The following is a 12,122-nucleotide window of genomic DNA, read 5'->3' as shown; positions in this document are numbered from 1 at the left end:
TGAGACATGTATATATTGTGCGAGCTGTCAGTACGATGGCGCCTGCCACTAATCCCCCATCTACTCTGCCCCTGAGCTCAGGAGGAGCAGCCGCCTGCTGCCGCCATGTGTAATACTGCGAGGAGGCCTGAGAACTAAGGAGACTCCCACCAACAAGATGGCCGCGCTCACTGCAGGGACAGGAAGTCTGCTGCAGCCTAAACCCCGCCCCCTCCTGCTACACTTCCTGCCTCACGTGCAGTGAGGGAGGATTAACACTATACACTCCGGGAGGGAGGAACCACAAAGGATGTTGATGGCTGTAACTCACAGGGGACAGGAGATGCCGCTCCAGGACTGAGGAGAATGGAGGCGACAGATCTCCTCACAACAGCCGGAACCTTCCCCCGGAGCTCGGAGGAGACGCGGTGACCGCAGCGCCGGTATATGTGTGTTTCCTCCGCTCACAGTCTGTATCCCCCGGGGGCTGCGGCTCCTGTGTAATGGGCGGTGTATGACTGCTATGGTATGTGCATCACGGTGGCTCAGTGGTTAGCACTATGTATGGTGGCTCAGTGGTTAGTACTATGTATGGTGGCTCAGTGGTTAGTACTATATATGGTGGCTCAGTGGTTAGCACTCCATGGTGGCTCAGTGGTTAGCACTATATATGGTGGCTCAGTGGTTAGTACTATATATGGTGGCTCAGTGGTTAGCACTATATATGGTGGCTCAGTGGTTAGTACTATATATGGTGGCTCAGTGGTTAGTACTCCATGGTGGCTCAGTGGTTAGTACTATATATGGTGGCTCAGTGGTTAGCACTCCATGGTGGCTCAGTGGTTAGTACTATATATGGTGGCTCAGTGGTTAGCACTATATATGGTGGCTCAGTGGTTTGTACTATGTATGATGGCTCAGTGGTTAGCACTCCATGGTGGCTCAGTGGTTAGTACTATATATGGTGGCTCAGTGGTTAGCACTATATATGGTGGCTCAGTGGTTAGCACTATATATGGTGGCTCAGTGGTTAGCACTATATATGGTGGCTCAGTGGTTAGTACTATGTATGGTGGCTCAGTGGTTAGCACTCCATGGTGGCAAAGTGGTTAGTACTATATATGGTGGCTCAGTGGTTAGCACTATATATGGTGGCTCAGTGGTTAGCACTATATATGGTGGCTCAGTGGTTAGTACTATATATGGTGGCTCAGTGGTTAGTACTATATATGGTGGCTCAGTGGTTACCACTATATATTGTGGTTAGTACTATATATGGTGGCTCAGTGGTTAGTACTATGTATGGTGGCTCAGTGGTTAGCACTCCATGGTGACTCAGTGGTTAGTACTATATATGGTGGCTCAGTGGTTAGCACTATATATGGTGGCTCAGTGGTTAGCACTATATATGGTGGCTCAGTGGTTAGCACTATATATGGTGGCTCAGTGGTTAGCACTATATATTGTGGTTAGTACTATATATGGTGGCTCAGTGGTTAGTACTATGTATGGTGGCTCAGTGGTTAGCACTCCATGGTGGCTCAGGGGTTAGTACTATATATGGTGGCTCAGTGGTTAGCACTATATATGGTGGCTCAGTGGTTAGCACTATATATGGTGGCTCAGTGGTTAGCACTATATATGGTGGCTCAGTGGTTAGCACTATATATTGTGGTTAGTACTATATATATGGTGGCTCAGTGGTTAGCACTGTATGATGGCTCAGTGGTTAGTACTATGTATGGTGGCTCAGTGGTTAGCACTCCATGGTGGCTCAGTGGTTAGTACTATATATGGAGGCTCAGTGGTTAGTACTATATATGGTGGCTCAGTGGTTAGTACTATGTATGGTGGCTCAGTGGTTAGCACTCCATGGTGGCTCAGTGGTTAGTACTATATATGGTGGCTCAATGGTTAGCACTCCATGGTGGCTCAGTGGTTAGTACTATATATGGTGGCTCATTGGTTAGCACTGTATGGTGGCTCAGTGGTTAGTACTATATAAGGTGGCTCAGTGGTTAGCACTCCATGGTGGTTCAGTGGTTAGTACTATATATGGTGGCTCAGTGGTTAGTACTATATATGGTGGCTCAGTGGTTAGGACTCCATGGTGGCTCAGTGGTTAGTACTATATATTGTGGCTCAGTGGTTAGCACTGTATGGTGGCTAAGTGGTTAGTACTATATATGGTGGCTCAGTGGTTAGCACTCCATGGTGGCTCAGTGGTTAGTACTATATATGGTGGCTCAGTGGTTAGTACTATATATGGTGGCTCAGTGGTTAGCACTATATATGGTGGCTCAGTGGTTAGTACTATATATGGTGGCTCAGTGGTTAGTACTATATATGGTGGCTCAGTGGTTAGCACTCCATGGTGGCTCAGTGGTTAGTACTATATATGGCGGCTCAGTGGTTAGCACTGTATGGTGGTTAGTACTATATATGGTGGTTAAGTGGTTAGCACTCCATGGTGGCTCAGTGGTTAGTACTATATATGGTGGCTCAGTGGTTAGTAGTATTAGAAGTGGAAAGGAAGAACAAAGACAAAAGAATCTAATTAATAAAAATATTGGAGAAAGAGAAACCAATCACAAACTAAAATGTTTCTATACTAATGCACAAAGCATGGGCAACAAACAAGGAGAATTGGAACTACTAACACAGGAAAAGAAATATGATGTCATTGGAATCACTGAAACTTGGTGGGACGATACACATGATTGGAATACAAGACTAGAAGGATACAACTTATTTGCAAGAAACAGACTTGATAAACGAGGAGGGGGTGTTGCATTGTATGTTAGAAACGCGTATATCTGCACAGAGATTGAAGCTTCAGAGACTGGGAGTTCTGTGGAAACTGTTTGGGTAAGAATACAAGGACAGAACAATGGAAAGGACACCATTGTAGGCATTTACTACAGGCCGCCTGTGCAAGCTGAAGATATGGATGAACTCTTTATGCATCAAATGGCCAAGTTCTCCAAAAAATATGACATAGTTGTCATGGGAGATTTCAACTATCCAGACATTTGTTGGGAATCTCTCTCAGGCAAAACTAACAGGTCAAGGAAATTCTTATCCTCTCTTGCTGACAACTTTATCTTCCAAAAGGTAGGGGAGAAAACAAGGGGAACTGCTACCTTGGATCTAATCCTTATAAACAGGGAGGAAATGGTTGAGGAGGTAAAAGTGGCTGGGACCCTAGGAGGTAGCGACCATGCTATTTTAGAATTTTGGATAACTAGAGGAGGAAGACCTGTGAAGACTCAGACGTCAAGGTTAGATTTCAGAAAGGCAGATTTTAAGGGATTCAGAAAGAGAATTGGAGGGATCCAATGGCTGGATATCCTTAAAGACAAAAATGTCCAGGAAGGATGGGAAATCTTGAAAAATGAAATTCTCAAAGCACAGTTGTTAACAATTCCAAAAAGAGGGAAGAATAGGAAGCATTTAAGGAAACCAGGATGGATGAACACAGAACTTAAGCACATGCTAAAAAGGAAGAAAAAAAGTTTATAAAATGGAAAGCGGGAGGCATATCTAAAGAAGAATATAATGCTGTCTGCAGAACCTGCAGGGCACAAATCAGATTATCTAAAGCTGAAAATGAATTGAGGCTTGCAAGAGATGTCAAAAGCAATAATAAAGGATTTTGGGGATATGTCAAAAGTAAAAGAAAAGTCAAAGATGCTATAGGATTTTTACAGGATGAAAATGATGAAATGGTAAGACAGGATGTTGAGAAGGCTGAACTTTTAAATTCCTATTTTGCATCTGTTTTCTCTCAGAAAGGAAATGTAACATCAACTGTTATTCACTGTCCTATTAAGGGAATAGAAGAATCCAGGATATCTATAAACAGAAAGACAGTGAGGAAACACTTAGCTAACCTAAATGAATTCAAGTCTCCAGGTCCAGATGAATTACACCCCAGAGTACTGAAGGAGATAGCAGAAGAAATTTTTGAACCCCTCTCCATAATCTTTGAAAATTCTTGGAGAACAGGAGAAGTCCCAGAAGACTGGAGAAGAGCAAATGTTGTTCCTATCTTCAAAAAGGGGAAGAAGGTGGACCCAGGCAACTATAGGCCGGTGAGTCTGACTTCTATACCAGGAAAGATCTTTGAACAAATTATTAAACAACATGTATGTCAGTACCTGGATAAGAATGAAGTGATTAAACAGAGTCAGCATGGGTTGTAACTAATAAGTCATGTCAGACTAACTTAATTTCCTTCTATGACGGTATCACTGATTGGGTGGATCAAGGAAATGCTGTAGATATAGTATATCTTGACTTCAGCAAAGCATTTGACAAAGTCTCTCATACAATCCTTATTGAAAAAATGACTAAGTATGGAATGGACAAGGCAACTGTTAGGTGGATTCATAACTGGCTTAGTGATCGGACCCAAAGAGTGGTCGTAAATGGCTGCACATCCAGTTGGAAGAATGTCTCAAGTGGGGTACCACAGGGCTCTGTCCTGGGCCCTGTATTGTTCAACATCTTTATCAACGATTTAGATGAAGGAATTGAGGGTAAACTGATTAAATTTGCTGATGACACAAAGCTAGGAGGGATAGCTAATACTAGAGAAGAGAGAGAGAGGATTCAAAAAGATTTAAATAAACTGGAGAAGTGGGCAGCAACTAACAGAATGGTTTTTAACACGGAGAAATGCAAAGTACTACATCTGGGCAATAAAAATGAAAAAAGCATATATAGAATGGGAGGAATAGGGCTAAGCAACAGCACATGTGAAAAAGACTTGGGTATACTAATAGATCACAGACTGAATATGAGTCAACAGTGTGATGCAGCAGCAAAAAAGGCAAATGCAATTCTAGGATGTATTAACAGAAGCATACAGTCTAGATCACGTGAAGTCATTATTGCCCTCTACTCCTCTTTGGTCAGACCTCATCTGGAATATTGTGTCCAGTTTTGGGCACCACATTTTAAAAAAGACATCAACAAACTGGAGCAAGTTCAGAAAAGAGCGACCAGAATGGTGACCGGTCTGCAAACCCTGTCTTATGAGGAAAGGTTGCAGGATTTGGGAATGTTTAGTTTGCAAAAGAGAAGACTGAGAGGAGACTTAATAGCTGTCTACAAATATCTAAAGGGCTGTCACATTGTAGAAGGATCAACTTTATTCTCATTTGCACAAGGAAAGACTAGAAGCAATGGGATGAAACTGAATGGGAGGAGACACAGATTAGATAATAGAAAAAACTTTTTGACAGTTAGAGTGATCAATGAGTGGAACAGGCTGCCACGCGAAGTGGTGAGTTCTCCTTCAATGGAAGTCTTCAAACAGAGGCTGGACAGACATCTGACTGGGATGATTTAGCGAATCCTGCTTTGAGCAGGGGGTTGGACCAGATGGCCCAGGAGGTCCCTTCCAACTCTATGATTCTATGATTCTACTATATATGGTGGCTCAGTGGTTAGTACTATATATGGTGGCTCAGTGGTTAGTACTATATATGGTGGTTCAGTGGTTAGCACTGTGTGGTGGCTCAGTGGTTAGCACTCCATGGTGGGTCAGTGGTTAGCACTGTATGGTGGTTCAGTGGTTAGCACTCCATGGTGGCTCAGTGGTTTGCACTGCATGGTGGCTCAGTAGCTAGTACTATATATGGTGGCTCAGTGGTTAGCACTCCATGGTGGCTCAGTGGTTAGTACTATATGTGGTGGTTCAGTGGTTAGCACTGTATGGTGGATCAGTGGTTAGCACTCCATGGTGGCTCAGTGGTTAGTACTATATATGGTGGATCAGTGGTTAGCACTCCAAGGTGGTTCAGTGGTTAGCACTGTGTGGTGGCTCAGTGGTTAGCACTCCTTGGTGGCTCAGTGGTTAGCACTGCATGGTGGCTCAGTGGTTAGTACTATATATGGTGGCTCAGTGGTTAGCACTCCATGGTAGGTCAGTGGTTAGCACTTACGGTGGGTCAGTGGCTAGCACTCCATGGTGGCTCATTGGTTAGCACTCCATGGTGGCTCAGTGGATAGTACTATATATGGTGGTTCAGTGGTTAGCACTGTATGGTGGTTCAGTAGTTAGCACTCCATGGTGGCTCAGTGGTTAGTACGCCATGGTGGCTCAGTGGTTAGCACGGCGTGGTGGCTCAGTGGATATCACTCCATGGTGGCTTAGTGGTTAGCACTCTGATGGCTCAGTGGTTAGCACTATATATGGTGGGTCAGTGGTTAGCACTGCATGGTGTTTCAGTGGTTACCCCTCCATGGTGGCTCAGTGGTTAGCACTGTATGGTGGCTCAGTGGTTAGCACTCATGCAGTGCTAACCACTGAGCCACCATGGATTACTAACCACTGAGCCAACATATATTGTACTAACCACTGAGCCACCATGGAGTGCTAACCACTGATCCACCATACAGTGTTAACCACTGAACCGCCATATATAGTACTAACCACTGAGCCACCATGGAGTGCTAACCACTGGATCAGTGGTTAGCACTCCATGGTGGCTCAGTGGTTAGCTCTCCATGGTGTCTCAGTGGTTAGCACTGTATGGTGGTTCAGTAGTTAGCACTCCATGGTGGCTCAGTGGATAGCACTCCATGGTGGCTGTGTTTAGCACTGCATGGTGGCTCAGTGGTTAGTACTATATATGGTGGCTCAGTGGTTAGCACTCCATGGTGGCTCAGTGGTTAGTACTATATATGGTGGCTCAGTGCTTAGCACTGCATGGTGGCTCAGTGGTTAGCACTGTATGGTGGCTCAGTGTTTAGCACTCCATGGTGGCTCAGTGGTTAGTACTATATATGGTGGCTCAGTGCTTAGCACTGCATGGTGGTTGTGGTTAGCACTGCATGGTGGTTCAGTGGTTAGCACTCCATGGTGGTTCAGTGGTTAGCACTCCATGATGGCTCAGTGGTTAGCACTGTATGGTGGCTCAGTGGTTAGCACTGTATGGTGGCTCAGTGGTTAGTACTATATATGGTGGCTCAGTGGTTAGCACTCCATGGTGGGTCAGTGGTTAGCACTGCTTGGTGGTTCAGTGGTTAACACTCCATGGTGGCTCAGTCATGGTGGCTCAGTGGTTAGCACTCCATGGTGGCTCAGTGGTTAGCACTGCATGGTGGTTCAGTGGTTAGCACTGTATGGTGTCTCAGTGGTTAGCACTCCATGGTGGCTCAGTGGTTAGTACTATATATGGTGGCTCAATGGTTAGTACTCCATTGTTTCTCAGTGGTTAGCATTGCATGGTGGCTCAGTGGTTAGTACTATATAAGGTGGCTTAGTGGTTAGCACTGTATGGTGGTTCAGTAGTTAGCACTCCATGGTGGCTCAGTGGATAGCACTCCATGGTGGCTCCGTGGTTAGCACTGTATGGTGGTTCAATGGTTAGCACTCCATGGTGACTCAGTCATGGTGGCTCAGTGGTTAGCAATGCATGGTGGTTCAGTGGTTAGCACTGTATGGTGACTCAGTGGTTAGCACTGTATTGTGACTCAGTGGTTAGCACTCCATGGTGGCTCAGTGGTTAGCACTGTATGGTGGCTCAGTGGTTAGCACTCCATGGTGGCTCAGTGGTTAGTACTATAAGGTGGCTCAGTGGTTAGTACTCCATGGTTTCTCAGTGGTTAGCACTGCATGGTGGCTCATTGGTTAGTACTATATATGGTGGCTCAGTGGTTAGCACTGTATGGTGGTTCAGTAGTTAGCACTCCATGGTGGCTCAGTGGTTAGCACTGTATGGTGGTTCAGTAGTTAGCACTCCATGGTGGCTCAGTGGTTAGCACTGCATGGTGGTTCAGTGGTTAGCACTGTATGGTGACTCAGTGGTTAGCACTCCATGGTGGCTCAGTGGTTAGCACTGTATGGTGGCTCAGTGGTTAGCACTCCATGGTGGCTCTGTGGTTAGCTCTGTATGGTGGCTCAGTGGTTAGCACTGTATGGTGGCTCAGTGGTTAGCACTCCATGGTGGCTCAGTGGTTAGCACTGTATGGTGGCTCAGTGGTTAGCACTGTATGGTGGCTGTATGGTGGCTCAGTGGTTAGTACTATATATGGTGGCTCAGTGGTTAGCACTCCATGGTGGGTCAGTGGTTAGCACTGCTTGGTGGTTCAGTGGTTAACACTAAATGGTGGCTCAGTCATGGTGGCTCAGTGGTTAGCACTCCATGGTGGCTCAGTGGTTAGTACTATATATGGTGGCTCAGTGGTTAGCACTCCATGGTGGCTCAGTGGTTAGTACTATATATGGTGGCTCAGTGCTTAGCACTGCATGGTGGCTCAGTGGTTAGCACTGTCTGGTGGCTCAGTGTTTAGCACTCCATGGTGGCTCAGTGGTTAGTACTATATATGGTGGCTCAGTGCTTAGCACTGCATGGTGGTTGTGGTTAGCACTGCATGGTGGTTCAGTGGTTAGCACTCCATGGTGGTTCAGTGGTTAGCACTCCATGATGGCTCAGTGGTTAGCACTGTATGGTGGCTCAGTGGTTAGCACTGTATGGTGGCTCAGTGGTTAGTACTATATATGGTGGCTCAGTGGTTAGCACTCCATGGTGGGTCAGTGGTTAGCACTGCTTGGTGGTTCAGTGGTTAACACTCCATGGTGGCTCAGTCATGGTGGCTCAGTGGTTAGCACTCCATGGTGGCTCAGTGGTTAGCACTGCATGGTGGTTCAGTGGTTAGCACTGTATGGTGTCTCAGTGGTTAGCACTCCATGGTGGCTCAGTGGTTAGTACTATATATGGTGGCTCAATGGTTAGTACTCCATTGTTTCTCAGTGGTTAGCATTGCATGGTGGCTCAGTGGTTAGTACTATATAAGGTGGCTTAGTGGTTAGCACTGTATGGTGGTTCAGTAGTTAGCACTCCATGGTGGCTCAGTGGATAGCACTCCATGGTGGCTCCGTGGTTAGCACTGTATGGTGGTTCAATGGTTAGCACTCCATGGTGACTCAGTCATGGTGGCTCAGTGGTTAGCAATGCATGGTGGTTCAGTGGTTAGCACTGCATGGTGGTTCAGTGGTTAGCACTGTATGGTGACTCAGTGGTTAGCACTGTATTGTGACTCAGTGGTTAGCACTCCATGGTGGCTCAGTGGTTAGCACTGTATGGTGGCTCAGTGGTTAGCACCCCATGGTGGCTCAGTGGTTAGTACTATAAGGTGGCTCAGTGGTTAGTACTCCATGGTTTCTCAGTGGTTAGCACTGCATGGTGGCTCATTGGTTAGTACTATATATGGTGGCTCAGTGGTTAGCACTGTATGGTGGTTCAGTAGTTAGCACTCCATGGTGGCTCAGTGGTTAGCACTGTATGGTGGTTCAGTGGTTAGCACTCCATGGTGTCTCAGTGGTTAGCACTGCATGGTGGTTCAGTGGTTAGCACTGTATGGTGACTCAGTGGTTAGCACTCCATGGTGGCTCAGTGGTTAGCACTGTATGGTGGCTCAGTGGTTAGCACTCCATGGTGGCTCTGTGGTTAGCTCTGTATGGTGGCTCAGTGGTTAGCACTGTATGGTGGCTCAGTGGTTAGCACTCCATGGTGGCTCAGTGGTTAGCACTGTATGGTGGCTCAGTGGTTAGCACTGTATGGTGGCTCAGTGGTTAGTACTATATATGGTGGCTCAGTGGTTAGCACTCCATGGTGGGTCAGTGGTTAGCACTGCTTGGTGGTTCAGTGGTTAACACTAAATGGTGGCTCAGTCATGGTGGCTCAGTGGTTAGCACTCCATGGTGGCTCAGTGGTTAGCACTGCATGGTGGTTCAGTGGTTAGCACTGTATGGTGACTCAGTGGTTAGCACTCCATGGTGGCTCAGTGGTTAGCACTGTATGGTGGCTCAGTGGTTAGCACTCCATGGTGGCTCTGTGGTTAGCTCTGTATGGTGGTTCAGTGGTTAGCACTGTATGGTGGCTCAGTGGTTAGCACTGTATGGTGGCTCAGTGGTTAGCACTGTATGGTGGCTCAGTGGTTAGCACTCCATGGTGGCTCAGTGGTTAGCACTGTATGGTGGCTCAGTGGTTAGTACTATATATGGTGGCTCAGTGGTTAGCACTCCATGGTGGGTCAGTGGTTAGCACTGCTTGGTGGTTCAGTGGTTAACACTACATGGTGGCTCAGTCATGGTGGCTCAGGGGTTAGCACTCCATGGTGGCTCAGTGGTTAGCACTGCATGGTGGTTCAGTTGTTAGCACTGTATGGTGGCTCAGTGGTTAGCACTCCATGGTGGCTCAGTGGTTAGTACTATATATGGTGGCTCAATGGTTAGTACTCCATGGTTTCTCAGTGGTTAGCACTGCATGGTGGCTCAGTGGTTAGTACTATATAAGGTGGCTTAGTGGTTAGCACTGTATGGTGGTTCAGTAGTTAGCACTCCATGGTGGCTCCGTGGTTAGCACTGTATGGTGGTTCAATGGTTAGCACTCTATGGTGACTCAGTCATGGTGGCTCAGTGGTTAGCACTCCATGGTGGTTCAGTGGTTAGCACTCCATGGTGGCTCAGTGGTTAGCACTGCATGGTGGTTCAGTGGTTAGCACTGTATGGTGACTCAGTGGTTAGCACTCTATGGTGGCTCAGTGGTTAGCACTGTATGGTGGCTCAGTGGTTAGCACTTCATGGTGGCTCAGTGGTTAGTACTATATATGGTGGCTCAGTGGTTAGTACTCCATGGTTTCTCAGTGGTTAGCACTGCATGGTGGCCCAGTGGTTAGTACTATATATGGTGGCTCAGTGGTTAGCACTGTATGGTGGTTCAGTAGTTAGCACTCCATTGTGGCTCAGTGGTTAGCACTGCATGGTGGTTCAGTGGTTAGCACTGCATGGTGGTTCAGTGGTTAGCACTGTATGGTGACTCAGTGGTTAGCACTCCATGGTGGTTCAGTGGTTAGCACTCCATGGTGGCTCAGTGGTTAGTACTATATATGGTGGCTCAGTGGTTAGTACTCCATGGTTTCTCAGTGGTTAGCACTGCATGGTGGCTCAGTGGTTAGTACTATATATGGTGGTTCAGTAGTTAGCACTCCATGGTGGCTCAGTGGATAGCACTCCATGGTGGCTCCGTGGTTAGCACTGTATGGTGGCTCAGTGGTTAGCACTCCATGGTGGTTCAGTGGTAAGTACTCCATGGTGGCTCAGTGGTTAGCACTGCATGATGGCTCACTGGTTAGTACTATATATGGTGGCTCAGTGGTTAGCACTCCATGGTGGCAGTGCAGCCTTGCAGCTCTGGTGTCCTGGGTTCAAACCCCACCAAGGACATCATCTGTATGGAGTTTGTATGTTACGAAGCTGAAGTCGGTTTCTTATGTGTCAATTTCTTCTTTTCTGTTTTTTATAGGGTTGACAACAAACAATTATCACAGACCCTGCAGCGAGGAGCCGGATGGGGAGACACTGAACAACGGCTACAACAACTATAAAACTGGCATCACAGTGGGCACCGAAGGGCGTTAATGAAAGGGTTAAATGACTTTGGGCCACTGATCTCACACTGCAGACATATAGAGCAGGGAGCCCCACATCACACCCAGGACCCTCCAGCCGGGGCCAAATGGGGCCTGGGCATCGGAACTGGCATCACAGTGGGCAGACCTCAGTTACATTGCCCGCCTGCCCACTGTGATGCCAGTTTTATAGTTGTTGATGATTACTGTTTGTTGTTAACCCTATTAAAACCAGAAAAGAAATTACCGAATAAGAAACCGACTTCAGCCTGGTGTGTATGTTCTCCCTGTGTTTCGTGGGTTTCCTCCCACTCTCCATAGACATACTGATAGGGAATGTAGATTGTGAGCCCCATCGGGGGCAGCGATGATAATGTCTGTACAGCGCTGTGGAATTAATGGCGCCATATACATGAGGACAATAAATAAATGAACTGTGCACATGATCAGGATCTGACGTAGGTGGTGACGTAGAGCTTGAACGGGACGTGAGTGGCAGCTGAGGTAGGAGCTCAATAGCAGCTACTATCGAGACTGCAGCCTTCAAAATCGGGGTTAAATCCCCACATTTACCAGTGTGGTGCCTGCGAAAGCTCATACCTGTGGAGAAGTGACAGGCAGAAAGACGGCGGCGGGGGAGCAGGAGAGAAAGATCAAAGATGGCGCCGGCCTGGAGGAAACTGTCAGCAATGATGGAGGAGGTGGGGGGAGAATCTCAA

General features: G+C 46.9%; 1 long non-coding RNA gene across 1 annotated transcript; it reads left to right on the top strand.

Annotated features, from left to right (window-relative positions):
* Window positions 1–250: 250 nt before the first annotated feature.
* LOC141051399 (uncharacterized) lies at window positions 251–11,661 on the top strand. The gene is made up of 2 exons (XR_012220638.1): window positions 251–505; window positions 11,298–11,661. It is a non-coding gene; the product is annotated as an uncharacterized lncRNA (long non-coding RNA).
* The last annotated feature ends 461 nt before the right edge of the window (window positions 11,662–12,122 follow it).

Source organism: Dendrobates tinctorius, unplaced genomic scaffold, assembly GCF_039654945.1.
Source record: "Dendrobates tinctorius isolate UK_male_01 unplaced genomic scaffold, ASM3965494v1 ptg000157l, whole genome shotgun sequence".
In the NCBI taxonomy this organism is placed as follows: Eukaryota; Metazoa; Chordata; class Amphibia; order Anura; family Dendrobatidae; genus Dendrobates; species Dendrobates tinctorius.
This window is presented reverse-complemented; position numbering and strand designations above follow the sequence as displayed.